The 16,400-nt window shown below is 44.2% G+C and overlaps 1 protein-coding gene across 2 annotated transcripts in view; it reads left to right on the top strand.

Annotated features, from left to right (window-relative positions):
* Positions 1–16,400, top strand: part of dpys (dihydropyrimidinase) — a 77,333-nt gene that overhangs the window by 51,228 nt on the left and 9,705 nt on the right. Inside the window, exon 10 of one of the 2 annotated variants that reach the window (XM_055634907.1) lies at positions 14,888–15,035. The exons of the other annotated variant lie outside the window; for it this stretch is intronic. The gene's annotated coding sequence lies outside the window, so the exon portion shown is untranslated. Of the gene's footprint in view, positions 1–14,887; positions 15,036–16,400 lie in introns of those variants that run through there. 2 annotated transcript variants of the gene reach the window in all.

Raw genomic sequence — 16,400 nt, 5'->3', positions numbered from 1 at the left:
GTGGAATTCTTTGCCTCAGAAAGTGGTGGAGGCAGGTTCTCTGGATGCCTTCAATAGAGAGTTAGATAGAACTCTTAAAGATAGCGGAGTCAGGGGATATGGGGAGAAGGCAGGAACGGGGTACTGATTGTGGATGATCAGCCATGATCACATTGAATGGCGGTGCTGGCTCGAATGGCCAAACGGCCGACTCCTGTCTATTGAGAGATTCTATAAATAGCCTACCATGCTCTTTTAGAGTTCTGGACTTGCTTGATCATTCACCATTTGTGAGCTAAACATCGGGGTAGAATTTCACTGATGGTTCACCTGATTTCTCTAATTTGACTAAATGATTAGAATTGCAGGTGTTCTCAATGTTCTTCCTAGGTTTCTTTTGAGGAATATGGTGCATCATGAGGACTTATATTATCTGAAGTTCCCAGATGCTGTTGTAATTATGCTCCTACAGTTTACCCCCCTTTGTCTAGTTCAGTAAAACACTGAGTCAAGCACTGGATCAACTATTCTTTATTCTTTCCGACAATAACAAACTCCCTGTACAATAACTAACCACCGCCGGTCCGATTCAAGCCCTTCAGCCTCGTGCAAGCTGACACCTCCAAAAGGTCACGCAGTCGAAGCCCCCCTCCAGAAGATCGACTCCGATCCTCGTGGGGTCCACTCTTTTATGGGGGTGGCAGCCCCTACAAACCAATCACAAATATAGATTATACAGTTATTGACAGTTCCCTAACCCAATCACAAAGTACCCCATTACATTGTTTCTGCAAAAAGTACTAGCAGCAACTCAGTTAACATTTTCCCAGGTAATTGTAAAGTCGGAACAAGGCTTTACACTTTAACCAATCACATGATAACAGTCCCAAACATACTGCATCATAATTAACAGTATTTTCAACTCCCCCTTATCTGACCAATCCTGACCATGCATTTGCACCACCTCTGAGCTCCTCTGCAAAACTACTTATACATTTTAACAAAGGAAGAGACATCTGGACCTCACCTCATCTTGCATATCCATCTAGGGTCCAATCTAGGGTCCAGACTTACAGTCGCTTGCTCACAGCTTGCAACTTTTCACAGAAAGAGGCCAAGCAGGCCTTGCAAATGCAAAGATCCTCCATTTTGTAATACCTCTAATGTGGCCAATATTAAGACTGTGAATAAAATTAAGAAGGTTGAACCTCGACCGGATTCTTGCCCTTTGTTTAATTCAGGGCAAAGCATCTTCTAATCTCGCTCCAGCTGAGATCAATTAAAACAGCACTGAAGAAGATAGCCACTTATCTGTCGGAGGAGTTTAGATTAGTTTAAAGATACAACGCGGAAACAGGCCCTTTGGCCCACCGAGTCCGCACCGACCAGTGTTCCCCGCACATTAACACTAGCCTACACACTAGAGACAGTTTTTTAATATTTACACCAAGCCAATTAACCTACAAACCTGCACGTCTTTTTGGAACACGTTTTCACCCGGGAAGATGTGGAGCCTTCATCATTTCCAGTCCTACCGCACAGCCCGTATGCTGATATGCCTGCTATTAAAATTGAGGTTGAAGGTGTCAAGAAGTTATTGCTCAACATTAATACCACAAAAGCAATTGGACCAGATCAGATACAGAATCAAACCCTCAAGATCGCAGCCGAAGAACTGGCTCCAGTTTTGGAGTTCGTTTTCCAACAATTGCTTGACTCGGGTGATGTTCCGCTGGATTGGAGGAAGGCTAACATCACTCCTCTCTTTAAGAAGGGTTCAACCACCAACCCAGCGAATTATCGTCCTGTTTCATTAACAAGTACTTGCTGCAAACTGCTGGAGCATTTAATTGATAGTAATCTGATGCGACACGTGAGCAAACATAACATTCTTGCTGACAACCAACATGCATTTAGGAAGCATAGATCATGCGAGTCTCAGCTTATCCTGATGACAAATGACCTGGCCAAGCACCTTGACAGTAACATCACGGATTTAGTTGTGCTGGACTTTTCTAAAGCATTTGAAGTCATCCCACACCAGAGGCTGCTTCGGAAGCTTGACTTCTATGGTATTCGTTCCAACACGAAACGATGGATTTCCAGTTTCCTGACAAAACGTCTTCAGCGTGTGTGTGTGAACGGAAAGAGCTCCAATTGGCATCCAGTGTTGAGTGGTACACCTCAGGGCCAGTACTTGGCCCACATCTATTTTTGCTTTACATAAATGACATCCATGAAAAAGTCACAAGTATGACCAGACTATTCGCTGATGATTGTTTGCTGTACCGTCCAATTAAGTCAGCTGATGATGAAGACGCTCTCCCAAAGGATCTCGATACTATGGTTGAGTGGTCACAACAATGGGGCATGCAGTTCAACCCTTCCAAATGTGAAACTATGCGTGTCACCTGAAAGAGGAATCCAAGCGAAACATCTTACAATATACTTGGTGCCACCCTTGAAGAATCCAAACAACCCAAGTATCTTGGCATCAAATTGCAGAATGATCTGCGTTGGAATGGTCAGACTCATCGTGCAACGGTGAAAGCAACAGGTGTCCTAAACTTTCTGAGGCGCAACTTTCATCATTGTTCAACTTCTGTCAAGGAGAAGGTATACTTCACCCTCATTAGACCTCAGTTGGACTTCGCAGTTGCAGCATGGGACCCATACACAAATAAAAACATTTCTTCCATCGAACGTGTCCAAAGACAGGCAGCTCGATTTGTTACTAACACCTATGAGAGAGAAGCGAGTGTCACCAAACTTCTGAATTCTCTGGGATGGAACCCTCTCCAAGACAGACGTGAAGCTCCCCGTTTGACCTGTTTTTACAAAATGTTAAATGGTCAGCTCGTCATAGGCTACAAGACCTACACCAAACCCAAACCAATTAGGAGCAGACGAGGGCATTCGATCCAATTTGTGATTCCAGCTACAAAGACAGATGTATACAGCAATTCGTTCTTCCCACGCACAATTAAAGCATGGAATAATCTCCACCAAACTATAGTTACCCAACCAGATGCAACTAAATTTAAAGTAGCTCTTTCTTCCCAATAACCCTTTCTGGCTTAAGTCCTCCCTTCACCACCTCCAATTTAAATTCCATTTGGAATATTTTGGAGGACCAAGAAACCAAGAACCAAGAATGTGGAAGGAAACTGAAGATCTCAGGAAAAACCCAAGCAGGTCATCGAGAGAATCTACAAACTCCGAACAGACAAGCACCCATAGTCAGGATTGAACCTGGGTATCTGGTGTTGTAATGCTGGAGCGTTACCACTACGTCACTGTGCCCTCCCAAACTGAACTGGTGACCTAATTTGATGTTGCTTAAAATAACATCACTGATCAATAGCACAAAAGGATCTGCAGATGCTGGTTTACAAAAATGGCATAAAGTACTAAAGTAACTCATATGTCTCAGACAGCTTCTCTGGAGAACATGGATAGGTGACGATTCAAGTCGCGGCATTTCTTCACACTGATTGTGGTGGGGGGAAGAAAGCTGGAAGAGAGGAAGGGCAGGACAAAACCTCGTGACTGATAGGTGGGTACAAGTGAGTGAGTGGGGCTTGTTGATAGGAAGATGATTGGACAAAGACCAGACATGAACATTTGGTCTCCTTATTTTCTCCTCATCCAGGACTATTTTCTGACGTAAGGTAATTAGTCAAGTCAAGTCAAGTCAAGTTTATTTGTCACATACACATACGAGATGTGCAGTGAAATGAAAGTGGCAATGCTCGCGGATTTTTGTGCAAAAGACAAACAACAAAACAACCAAACAAATTATAAACACAATCATAACACACATATTCTTTTACATAATAAATAATAGAAGGAAAAACGTTCTGTAGAGTTAGTCCCTGGTGAGATAGGCGTTTACAGTCCGAGTTGCCTCTGGGAAGAAACTCCTTCTCAACCTCTCCGTTCTCACCGCATGGCAACGGAGGCGTTTGCCTGACCGTAGCAGCTGGAACAGTCCGTTGCAGGGGTGGAAGGGGTCTCTCATGATTTTGTTTGCTCTGGAGTTGCACATCCTGTTGTATAGTTCCTGCAGGGGGGTGAGTGAAGTTCCCATAGTGCGTTCGGCCGAACGCACACTACTCTCTGCAGAGCCTTCTTGTCCTTGGCAGAGCAATTCCCAAACCAGATGGTAATGTTACCGGACAAGATGCTTTCCACCGCCGCTGCGTAGAAGCACTGGAGGTTCCTCGGAGACACTGAATTTCCTCAATTGCTTGAGGTGGTAAAGGCGCTGCCTTGCCTTACTCACGAGTGCTGAGGCGTGTGATGCCCATGTCTTATCCTCAGAGATGTGGACTCCCAGATATTTAAAACAGTTCACCCTATCCACAGGATCCCCATTTATACTCAATGGAGTGTACGTCCTCGGATGATGTGCCCTCCTAAAGTCCATGATCAGCTCCTTCGTTTTTTTGATGTTCAAGAGGAGGCTGTTATCCTGGCACCAGAGTGCTAGATCAGCCACCTCCTCCCGGTAGGCCTTCTCATCGTTGTCTGAGATCAGGCCCACCACCACAGTGTCATCAGCAAACTTAATTATTGAATTGGAGCTGAACCTAGCCACACAGTCATGTGTGTACAGGGAGTACAATAGGGGGCTGAGGACGCAACCCTGGGGCGATCCTGTGCTCAGGATGAGGGACTTCGATGTATTCCCTCCCATCTTCACTACCTGGGGCCTGGCGGTGAGAAAGTCCAGGATCCAGGTACACAGGAAGGTGTTGAGCCCCAATTCCAGCAGCTTCCCGGCCAGTCTGGTGGGGACTATCGTGTTGAAGGCTGAACTGTAGTCTATGAACAGCATCCTCACGTAGCCCCCCTTCTGGCTGTCCAGATGGGAGAGAGCGGTGTGCAAGACCTGGGAGACCGCATCGTCCGTGGACCTGTTCGGACGGTATGCGAACTGCAACGGGTCCATGTTCCGAGGGAGGAAGGCGCAGATGTGATTCTTCACCAGCCTCTCAAAGCATTTCATGACTACCGAGGAAAGGGCCACCGGACGGTAGTCATTCAGACATGCTGGGGAGGCATTTTTTGGTACCGGTACAATGATGGATTTTTTGAAGCAGGCAGGGACCACGGACTTGTCCAGGGAGAGGTTGAATAATGTAGTGAGCACTGGAGCTAGCTGCGTAGCACAGGACTTGAGTACTCGCCCCGATATGCCATCGGGGCCTGCAGCTTTTCTCGTGTTCACCCGTGTCAGTGCCCTCCTCACGTCGTGCTCGGACAGCGAGAATGTGTGCATATTCCTCCCTTCAGCTTCGGTAGCCAGCCCGCTGGCAGTATTGTCGATAGTCGGCAGACCTGGGGTGGTGTTGCCCCTCTCGAAACGAGCGTAGAAGGAGTTCAGGTCGTCAGCTAGGGAGGTGCCGGCATTTGCGGATGAGGGAGGGGTGCTTCGGTAGTTGGTTACAATCCGTAGCCCCTGCCACAGGCTTCTGGTGTCCTGCTGCTCCATCTGTAACTCCATCTTGTCCCTGTACCTTCTCTTTGCGTCCTTCACCGCCCTTCGCAGTCGGAAGGACTCTGCCTTGTAGACGTCCATGTTTCCTGATGCCAAGCCCGAGTTGTAGGCAGCGGTGCGAGCATTCAGGGCCACACGAACAGACCTGTCTACCCAGGGTTTTTGGTTCGGGAAGGTGCTTACCCTTACCGTGGGAACGACGTTGTCGCTTACAGTTGCGACGAAGTCCGTGACTGCTTCCGCGAACTCACTGACGTCACTGGAACTTGCTTGGAACATATTCCAGTCGACATCACTCAGTGCATCTTGTAGCATGGCCTCTGACTGGTCGGACCACCGCTTTACGTCCCTCGTCTCTACCGCTTCCCGAACTATCCTCTGTTTATACTCCGGCAGCAGGAAAATGGCAGCATGATCAGATTTTCCTAGGGGAGGGAGTGAAACGGCCTTGTAGCCTTTCCTGAACGGTGTGTAGCAGTGGTCCAAAGTTCTCCCCCCTGGTGGCACACGTGATGTGTTGGTAGAAGTTCGGCATGACCTTCTTGAGATTTGATTTATTAAAATCTCCAGCCACCACCATAGCCGCATCTGGGTACTTGTTTTGATGTCGACATAGCACATCGTGTAGGGCTGATAGTGCCACGTCGGTGTCCGCATGCGGTGGAATGTAGACGGCTGTGACGATCACTGAGCCGAACTCCCGGGGAAGGTAGAATGGGCGGCATGAGATCGTCAGGTGCTCCAGGGCCGGCGAGCAGGAACGGGAAAGCATCTTGATATTTCCAGGGTTGCACCAGTTTTTATTGGTCATGAAGCAGACTCCTCCACCCTTGGATTTCCCAGATGCTTCTGTTCTGTCAGCACGGTGGACAGTGAAGGACTCGGTTGGGCAGGTTACCTGATCCGGAATCAGTGAGGTCAGCCATGTTTCAGTCAGGCAGAGGATGTTGCAGTTCCTTATGTCCCGCTGGAATCTGATCCTCGCCCTGAGGTCATCCAGCTTGTTTTCCAGGGACTGGACATTCGCCAGAAGAATGCTGGGCAGAGGGGAACGAAAGGCTTGGGCTCTCAGCCTATTCCGAATCCCCCCCCACTTCCCTCGATGTTTTCTCCGCTAGGTAATCCTTTCAAAGAACTAGTCTTAAATCTGATCCTGAGAACCATGAAAGGAAATTGATTCTTGTACAACTCCACTTACTGCTTCCTTTGCAGAAAAAAAAACTACGGAAAAGGAGAATTTTGGCAGTATATCAGGAAATCATTTGGGAAAAGAATAAATCAGGGAAGGTAGTACATCCATGGATAACAAGGGAAATCAGGGATAGTATCAAAGCGAAGGATGATGCGTACAAATTAGCCAGAAAAAGCAGCATACCGGAGGACTGGGAGAAATTCAAAGACCAGCAGAGGAGGACAAAGGGCTTAATTAGGAAAGGAAAAATAGATTATGAAAGAAAACTGGCAGGGAACATAAAAACTGACTGCAAAAGTTTTTATAGATATGTGAAAAGAAAGAGATTAGTTAAAACAAATGTAGGTCCCTTGCAGTCAGAAACAGGGGAGTTGATCATGGGGAACAAGGATATGGCGGACCAATTGAATAACTACTTTGGTTCCGTCCTCACTAAGGAAGACATAAATAATTTGTCGGAAATAGCAGGGGACCGCGGGTCAAAGGAGTTGGAGGAATTGAGTGAAATCCAGGTTAGCCGGGAAGTGGTGTTGGGTAAATTGAATGGATTAAAGGCCGATAAATCCCCAGGGCCAGATAGGCTGCATCCCAGAGTACTTAAGGAAGTAGCTCCAGAAATAGTGGATGCATTAGTAATAATCTTTCAAAACTCTTTAGATTCTGGAGTAGTTCCTGAAGATTGGCGGGTAGCAAACGTAACCCCACTTTTTAAGAAGGGAGGGAGAGAGAAAATGGGGAATTACAGACCAGTTAGTCTAACATCGGTAGTGGGGAAACTGCTAGAGTCAGTTATTAAAGATGGGATAGCAGCACATTTGGAAAGTGGTGAAATCATTGGACAAAGTCAGCATGGATTTACGAAAGGTAAATCATGTCTGACGAATCTTATAGAATTTTTCGAGGATGTAACTAGTAGCGTGGATAGGGGAGAACCAGTGGATGTGGTGTATCTGGACTTCCAGAAGGCTTTCGACAAGGTCCCACATAAGAAATTAGTATACAAACTTAAAGCACAAGGCATTGGGGGTTCAGTATTGATGTGGATAGAGAACTGGCTGGCAAACAGGAAGCAAAGAGTAGGAGTAAACGGGTCCTTTTCACAATGGCAGGCAGTGACTAGTGGGGACCCCAAGGCTCAGTACTGGGACCCCAGCTATTTACAATATATATTAATGATCTGGATGAGGGAATTGAAGGCAATATCTCCAAGTTTGCGGATGACACTAAGCTGGGGGGCAGTGTTAGCTGTGAGGAGGATGCTAGGAGATTGCAGGGTGACTTGGATAGGCTGGGTGAGTGGGCAAATGTTTGGCAGATGCAGTATAATGTGGATAAATGTGAGGTTATCCATTTTGGTGGCAAAAACAGGAAAGCAGACTATTATCTAAATGGTGGCCGATTGGGAAAGGGGGAGATGCAGCGAGACCTGGGTGTCATGGTACACCAGTCATTGAAGGTAGGCATGCAGGTGCAGCAGGCAGTAAAGAAAGCGAATGGTATGTTAGCTTTCATTTCAAAAGGATTTGAGTATAGGAGCAGAGAGGTTCTACTGCAGTTGTACAGGGTCTTGGTGAGACCACACCTGGAGTATTGCGTACAGTTTTGGTCTCCAAATCTGAGGAAGGACATTATTGCCATAGAGGGAGTGCAGAGACGGTTCACCAGACTGATTCCTGGGATGTCAGGACTGTCTTATGAAGAAAGACTGGATAGACTTGGTTTATACTCTCTAGAAATTTAGAAGATTGAGAGGGGATCTTATAGAAACTTACAAAATTCTTAAGGGGTTGGACAGGCTAGATGCAGGAAGATTGTTCCCGATGTTAGGGAAGTCCAGGACAAGGGGTCACAGCTTAAGGATAAAGGGGAAATCCTTTAAAACCGAGATGAGAAGAACTTTTTTCACGCAGAGAGTGGTGAATCTCTGGAACTCTCTGCCACAGAGGGTAGTTGAGGCCACTTCATTGGCTATATTTAAGAGGGAGTTAGATGTGGCCCTTGTGGCTAAGGGGATCAGGGGGTATGGAGAGAAGGCAGGTATGGGATACTGAGTTGGATGATCAGCCATGATCATATTGAATGGCGGTGCAGGCTCGAAGGACCGAATGGCCTACTCCTGCACCTAATTTCTATGTTTCTATGTTTCTATGAAGTGGCCACAATGTATGTTCAATGAAAATTAAACTGTTTATGATTAAGTGGTATGAAAAATAACTACAAATCACAGTTCCTTTTTATTCTAAATTGAGCATTTTAATACTATATATATAGTGTAACAATAAAAACATTTTGTCTTTTTCAGCTTAAATCATAGTCCATGTCATAGCAGAATAGTCCAAAAATGTTACAGAAATTGAATAAATGCCTTTTAAAATAAGTAGATTGTACATCACAGAGATATTTATACTAACATGTAAATGTTAATATTTATAAAGTAAATAAGGCATAATAGGTCTTCACAAAAATAAGGAAAGTAACTGTTTAATTGTGTGCTGGTGTGACATTATTGGCAATGACTCTTCTGGACTAACAGAGGACTTATCGTTGGGTTGCAGCTGGCCAGGAAATCAGCAGCCCACCATGTTTTAAAAAAACAGCTGCTATATTCAGCTTTCCATTTACCTCCTTTATCTCAATGAGTACTGTTAAATTCAACTTTGTACAGTTGATGAGATCACTTCCATGTAGTGGTATCTTTGTGCTTATCTTAGTTCTTGGCTGTGACCTAACTTTATTACATGTGTGTCTAAATGCATTACATGCAGGTGTTTGGTGTGTGTCTAAGAAGGCTTTCCTGATATACTGCCAAAATTATACTTTGCAAAAACCATGCTCAGAGAATTAGTAAGTAATGGGATCTTGTTTCTTTTGCAGCGTTAAATCATAGTAATTACACAGTTTGGTTTTAATGCATTCATAGAGTAATGAATTGCAGAATGGGACCTTCCATGACTTGGTTTGATTTATCCTGCACCTCATTTATGCTCACCTCATAAATTGGCAAGAAGAACATGGTTTGAATTGTAGTCACACAAACCATTCTATCTGACGAAGTTACTGCTTCATTTACAAAATCTGATCTTCATTGTTTATATGTTTTTTTCTCTTGTAATCCTTTTACGTGAAGCTCTTCCTAATCTCTGTTCCTTTCTAATATCTATCCAATTCACTTTTGAGCATAGCTAAAGAATATGCTCTCTTAAACATGCCAAGTCATCAATTCCAGATCAAGACCCACTTGTAAAGAAAAATCATCTTTCATGTTTAATTCATTTGTGAATGAGCTTAATACCGAAGCTGCAGTTACTGACATTTTTCTTCTCACTAGGGCCCTGTACAACTGCAAAAGGACCTCTTTACTCCTATACTCAAAGCCTTTTGTTATGAAGGCCAACATGCCATTTGCTTTCTTCACTGCCTGCTGTACCTGCATGTTTACTTTCATTGACTGATGAACAAGGACCCCCAGATCCCGTTGTACTTCTCCTTTTCCCAACTTGACGCCATTTAGATAATAATCTGCCTTCCTGTTTTTGCTACCAAAGTGGATAACCTCATATTTATCCACATTAAACTGCATCTGCCATGCATCTGCCCACTCACCCAACCTGTCCAAATCACCTTGCATTGTCATAGCATCCTCCTCACCGATCACACTGCCACCCAGCATTGTGTCATCTGCAAATTTGCTAATGTTACTTTGAATCCCTTCATCTAAATCATTGATGTATATTGTAAATAGCTGCGGTCCCAGCACCGAGCCTTGCAGTACCCCACTAATTGCTGCCTGCCTTTCTGAAAGGATCCGTTAATCCCTACTCTTTATTACTGTCTGCCAATCAATTTTCTAACCATATCAGCACTCTACCCCCAAAATCTTGTGCATTAATTTTGCCCACCAATCTCCTATGTGGGACATTATCAGATGCTTTCTGAAAGTCCAGGTACACTACATCCACTGGCACACCCTTGTCCATTTTCCCATTTACATCCTCAAATAATTCCAGAAGATTAGTCAAGCATCAGTCAGCCAGTGATGGGGATCAGAGCGACCTCTGAGGGAGGGGGGGGGGGGGGGGGGGGGCGCTGTGAGTGTGTGAGTAGGTGGGGTTAGTACTAAGTACGTGGGTGAGATGGAGTGCTGCTGTACCAGACGTTAACACTTTAAACAAAATAACCCTCCCAAATCTCAGGAAATAACCTTTCCATCCATACACTCCCAATAACTGTAACAAAATGTTCCGTCAGCAGAGAGCAGTGCAGTCACTGAGTGGGTATTTCTGCAAGCAGTGCAGATCAGGTAAATCTTATCTGTCGTTCCACCTCTCATTGTTTTCCAATCCTGATTCAAATTGATAAAAAGTAAAATAAATACGTTGAAATTATTATTTTTTCTACAAATCATGCTTATGATAATCTCAGGAATGCAATCAATATTATCCACTCATGAAAATCAACACAAAATCATGAACATCCTACATCATTTCACATCCGAGTACTAATATGTCAGATTCTCTGGGTCTTGGTATTACGATCCACTCCTCTCCGCAGGAGATGGGAGATTTGATTGAAAATGGTTGGGAAACAGTTGAAAATTGAGGTGCAAATTATCCGAAAACTTTTGCACAGTTCCGTAAAATCATCATACCACCTACCTAGTACCCTGTAGTTTCCTTTTCCCAAATATGAGCATGCTGCCTCACACGCTGAGTTTCTCCAGCATTTATGTCTACCCACTATGACTATGTTCACCAGGTCTTGACTAGACCAAGCTCTTCGGCTATAATCAGTCATATCCACACCCACTCACCTTCCCAACGACATTATGGCCTCTGTCTAGATGAAAGCTGATCCAAACAAAATTCTCTTCATAAAATAGAGGTGAATTTTTTGCCTATTTAATTACTACAATCAAATGGTGAATGAATTTGTCCAATGTAGTGATGGGCATTCCCTGGTAATGTAGAGGTGGTTTCTTGCTGAATTGTTTCTGCCACCTCTGTGACCAGACTTGTGTAACTGCAGGAAATGATGAATGACTGCATGGCTATAACTTCTACAGAAAGCACATCTATGCTCTCAAGCAGGATTCCAGCCAAAGCCATTTAGTGAAAGCAGAAGCTCTGGGAAAATGTTCCCGTAATCTGTAGAGTGAAAGCCACGCAGGTAAAAACCTGCTAAAGCCAAAGTATGGAAAAACATCACAAATGCAAAAACCCCTAAAACTCCAAAATAAATGTAAAATTTTCACTTCTGCAAGTAAAATAACATTTAAAAAATCAACACTTAAAGTAAGCTTTATTAATAGCATCATAACATGTAGCAATGTTACAATATTTTGAGATTTTAAAAACCAAGTCTGCAATTTAGCTCATCAGATAAAGCATAAAAAGAAGTTTAATTTGACACCTAATTCACTTTTATATATTCAGTATTAAAAAAGTTTGTGATCGAGGTCAGTCAAAAGTCCATAACTTTCTTCAAAATTAAGAGAACTGAATGAACTTTTCAGTTATTATAGATTGAAGCATTCTGAAACAAATATGAAACAATCTTACTTGGATGACCTGAAATTAAAGCATATAATTAGTTAGTTACCTAATTGTAGCTAATTACAAAATTGACCGTTGTGACGGAAATAGCAATAAACACCCAGACTGCCTTGAAAATTCAAAAATGTGAAATTCTCAAGATCAGAACTTTAATATTATTGTATAATATGCTGTAAATCCGTAACAGATAGGTAAATAAATTACAATTTCTAGCAATTGACCAAGTCTTTATGGAGAAGGCCAGTTACTAGCTGGTACATTGGCATCTCATAATCAGTAGCATCATCATACTCCTCAGATTGTAACCACTAAGCAACTCTGTACACCGTGTTTTTCCTCAACTTTTTAATTTTGGCATTGTAAACTACAAGTTTTTGCTCTTCAAACCACACATAACATGTCTTTCTGCCCACTACTTTCCCATTAACAATGTCCTGTAGATTCAATGTCTTAAGAAAAGGATAATTGTTTTTAATAGCCTAAGTATCTAAATAACAAACTAATCCCATTCACACAAGAATTCACAATATAACATGATTTTTAAATCTCATTGTCATGAATTTATAGAAACATAGATAGAAACATAGAAAATATTTGCAGGAGTAGGCCATTCGGCCCTTCGAGCCTGCACCACCATTCGATATGATCACGGCTGATCATCCAACTCAGTATCCCATCCCTGCCTTCTCTCCATACCCCCTGATCCCTTTAGCCACAAGGGCCACATCGAACTCCCTCTTAAATATAGCCAATGAACTGGCCTCAACTACCTTCTGTGGCGGAGAATTCCACAGATTCACCACTCAGATTATATCCCAGATGGAAGGAATTTAATGTTTAATTCCCATAAATTAATCTAGAAACATCCACCCAAAATATAATCAAATAATTGATTTTTGCACAATACATGTGACTCAAACTGTTGTGAATATTTAGTTTAAAAATAACGACCATGAAGAGAGAGAATAACACAAAATATAGACAATTTAGACGGCTTATCTCCAAAAAAAATGGACATTTTAATCATCTTGCTTCTGGAACGTGATTGATTGGAACGTTGCATTTGCAGTGAATTTGAACCCCATATCGGCAGGAAAAACACTGCCGGTTCGTATGGGGCCCAAATCACATTTTCGCTTATAGAGGATTGATTAAAGTCTTCCCAAGAAGCAAGGTTATATGGAAAATAAACAACTTACACCGTGTTTTGTTCCGTACTTGAGATCCGTCACGTTGTAGGCGTTGAGGGCGTTCAAAGTCATTTTTTATTTTAATCCAAATATTAAATTGTCCAGCGATTTAAAAAATATATATATATAGCGCTAACAGGAGGCGGATCGATTTTTCTGCAGCAGCTGGCAGCCCGAGGAAACCTGCCTCCGACAGGCAGGAGAAAACGGAATTTTAAATCCCCCCCCCCCCCCCCCCCCCCCCCCCCCCAAGGCGCCAAAGTCGCGCATATGGCCAGTGGCAGAACTGCAGCGCCGCTGAAGGTAAGTTTGTAACATTGTTATAACATGGTGGAGGATTTGACAATATTATAATTGCTGCCATTGTTGCTTCCTTGATCTGCATTCAAGCAAACCTCCATTAGAAATGGAAATGTAGACACAAAATGCTGGAGTAACTCAGCGGGACAGGCAGCATATCTAGTGAGAAGGAATGGGTGATGTTTCGGGTTGAGACTTCTTCAGACTGATGTCAAGGGAGTGGGCGGTATAAGGCGGCGGGGGGAGAGTGTGGTGGTGGTGGGGGAGGGTGTGTGGGGTAGGGGGTGTGTATGGGAGGGGAGGGGTGTATGGGAGGAGGTGTGTGGAGGAGGGGAATGTGGGGGAAGGGAGGGGGTGTGTGGGAAAGGGTGGTGTGGGGGAGGGGTGTGGAGGGGGGAGGGGGGTGTGGGGGGGGGGTATGGAGGATGTATAGCAGAGGGGGTGTGTGCGAGAGGGCGAGTGTGGGGGGGGTGGGGGAGGGGGTGTGTGGGAGAGGGGGCTGTGAGGGTGGGGGGGGGGAGTGTGGGAGAGGGGGGGCTGAGGGGTGACCTGTGGCTGGGGGGGTGGGGAAAGGGTAACTTTTGTACTATTTCACCAATCGGAACAAAACTTATTTGACTTGCTGCAGAGGAGAATGGTGAGTAAGGTGCCGAAAAATTGTAGCACTATGGGCGAATGTTTTTGCGCAAAATTTATTACAACGCACACAGGAAGTGGTCAAGATGAAAGTTTTAGTAATATTCTAGACTAAGAGGGACCCGTTGGGTCCCATGTTCACACGGGAGGGCTGGTCCCCCAACACAATATTCCACCTCTCCACCAAGTACAATATTGGTGGCCAGTGGGTGGGGGCGGGGGGCTTTCTGGAGCGCTAGTATGGGTTTTGTGGGCCGAAGGGGCCAGTTTCCAGAGGGCTAGTATGGACAGTGCGGGCCGAATGAATTCTTCGGCTGGCAGCTCAGTCACTCAGGCCTAGTGGGCTTGCAGATCAGTCACTCAGGCCTGGTAGGCTTGCAGCTCAATCACTCAGGCCTGGTAGGCTCGCAGCTCACTCAGGCCTGGAGAACTGGCTGGCACTCAGAAACTGCCAGAAATTCTGCCCAAAACAGATGGGAGAGAAGGGGGAGAGGGTGGAGGATCAATTTTCAACATTTTTCATATTTTTCTGCAGATCACAGCAATGAAGGAGGAAAGTTTATCTTAGCCTGGATCTCACAGGTAGCCAATGAAGGGAGGGAGAAAAATACTGGGGAGAGGTTTAATACTTGCAGGGGGGATACTTACTGATAGGCCGAAGAGACACCTTTACATTGTCTACACATCTGGAGGCCCGCAGCGACGGCTGCGGAGGGTTGAGGTCCCGACCACGGGGAAAATGGAGGAGGACTGGCCAAATGTTATGCCTTCCACCACAGTGATGAATGCTGTGGTGGATGTTTATGTTAATTTTTTGTGTGTTCTTTTTTCATTGTACCGCTGCTGGCAAATTCACTTCACTTGCATTTTATAATAAAATTGATTGATTGATTGATTCTGGGCTAGTGCCGGCCTGATGGGCCGAAGGGGCTCTTTTACAAAAACTGAGTGAAATCTCAGTGAAAGGCACCTTTTCTGGCCTGGCATGTGCCTTTTGGGCCAAAATATTCTTCCTGAGCTTATACAGGCATTTTGGGCAATAAGGACGGTTTTCTCGGCTATTAGGGGCCTTGTGGGCTGAAATTAGTGGTTTCAGACAGGTCAAACAACTCATTTCATTTCCATTTCAATTTAAAGCAAAGGGCAGGCCAAACAACTCATTTCATTTCCATTTCCATTTCCATTACAATTTCAAGCACAGGGCAGGCCAAATAACTCATTTCATTTTATTTCCATTTCAATTTCAAGCACACAGCAGGCCAAACATCTCATTTCATTTTAATTTCATTTCCATTTCCACTGCAGTTTCAAGCACAGAGCAAGTCAAACAACTCATTGCATTTTCAATTAATTTCCTTTTCCATTGCAGTTTCAAGCACAGGGCGGGCCAAACAACTCATTGCATTTTCATTTCATTTCATTTCCATTGCAGTTTCAAGCACAGGGCAGGACAAACAACTCATTGCATTTTAATTTAATTTCCATTACCATTGCAGTTTCAAGCACAGGGCAGGCCAAACAGCTCATTGCATTTTCATTTCCATTTTACATTGCTGTTTCAAGCACAGGGCAGCCAAACAGCTCATTGCATTTTCATTTCATTTCCTTTTCCATTGCAATTTCATGCACAGGGCAGGCCAAAGAACTCATTGCATTTTCATTAAGGGCTAACAAATCATTTATTGCAAGTACATTGGAGATTCACATTTCAGTTGATTCACAGCTTAGAATCACAGCTGTGGCCTCTCCCTCGCGATCTTCCAGAGTGACTGACTCAGGTCCAGGCATCCGGGGTTTTATAGCCCTGCCCCCCGGAAGGTGCGTTATCTTCATCATGGAGATTGACAGGGGAGAGGAACAATCAGCTGATCTCAAAAAATTTTAAACACTCATAACTTTTTTATTTTTCATCGATCGGAAAAATCCTCGGGGCTGCCTCAGCGCAGTCGGACTGTGAGTAAGATGGACAAATAGGGTAGCGTTTTTTCTAAAATCAATATACAGCGCAGACAGGAAGTGGTCAAGATAAGACTTAGTTATATATATTA

The sequence above is a fragment of the Leucoraja erinacea genome, chromosome 4, assembly GCF_028641065.1.
Source record: "Leucoraja erinacea ecotype New England chromosome 4, Leri_hhj_1, whole genome shotgun sequence".
Taxonomy (NCBI): domain Eukaryota; kingdom Metazoa; phylum Chordata; class Chondrichthyes; order Rajiformes; family Rajidae; genus Leucoraja; species Leucoraja erinaceus.
The sequence above is the reverse complement of the archived record's forward strand: the minus strand, read 5'-3'. Positions and strand labels throughout refer to the sequence as shown.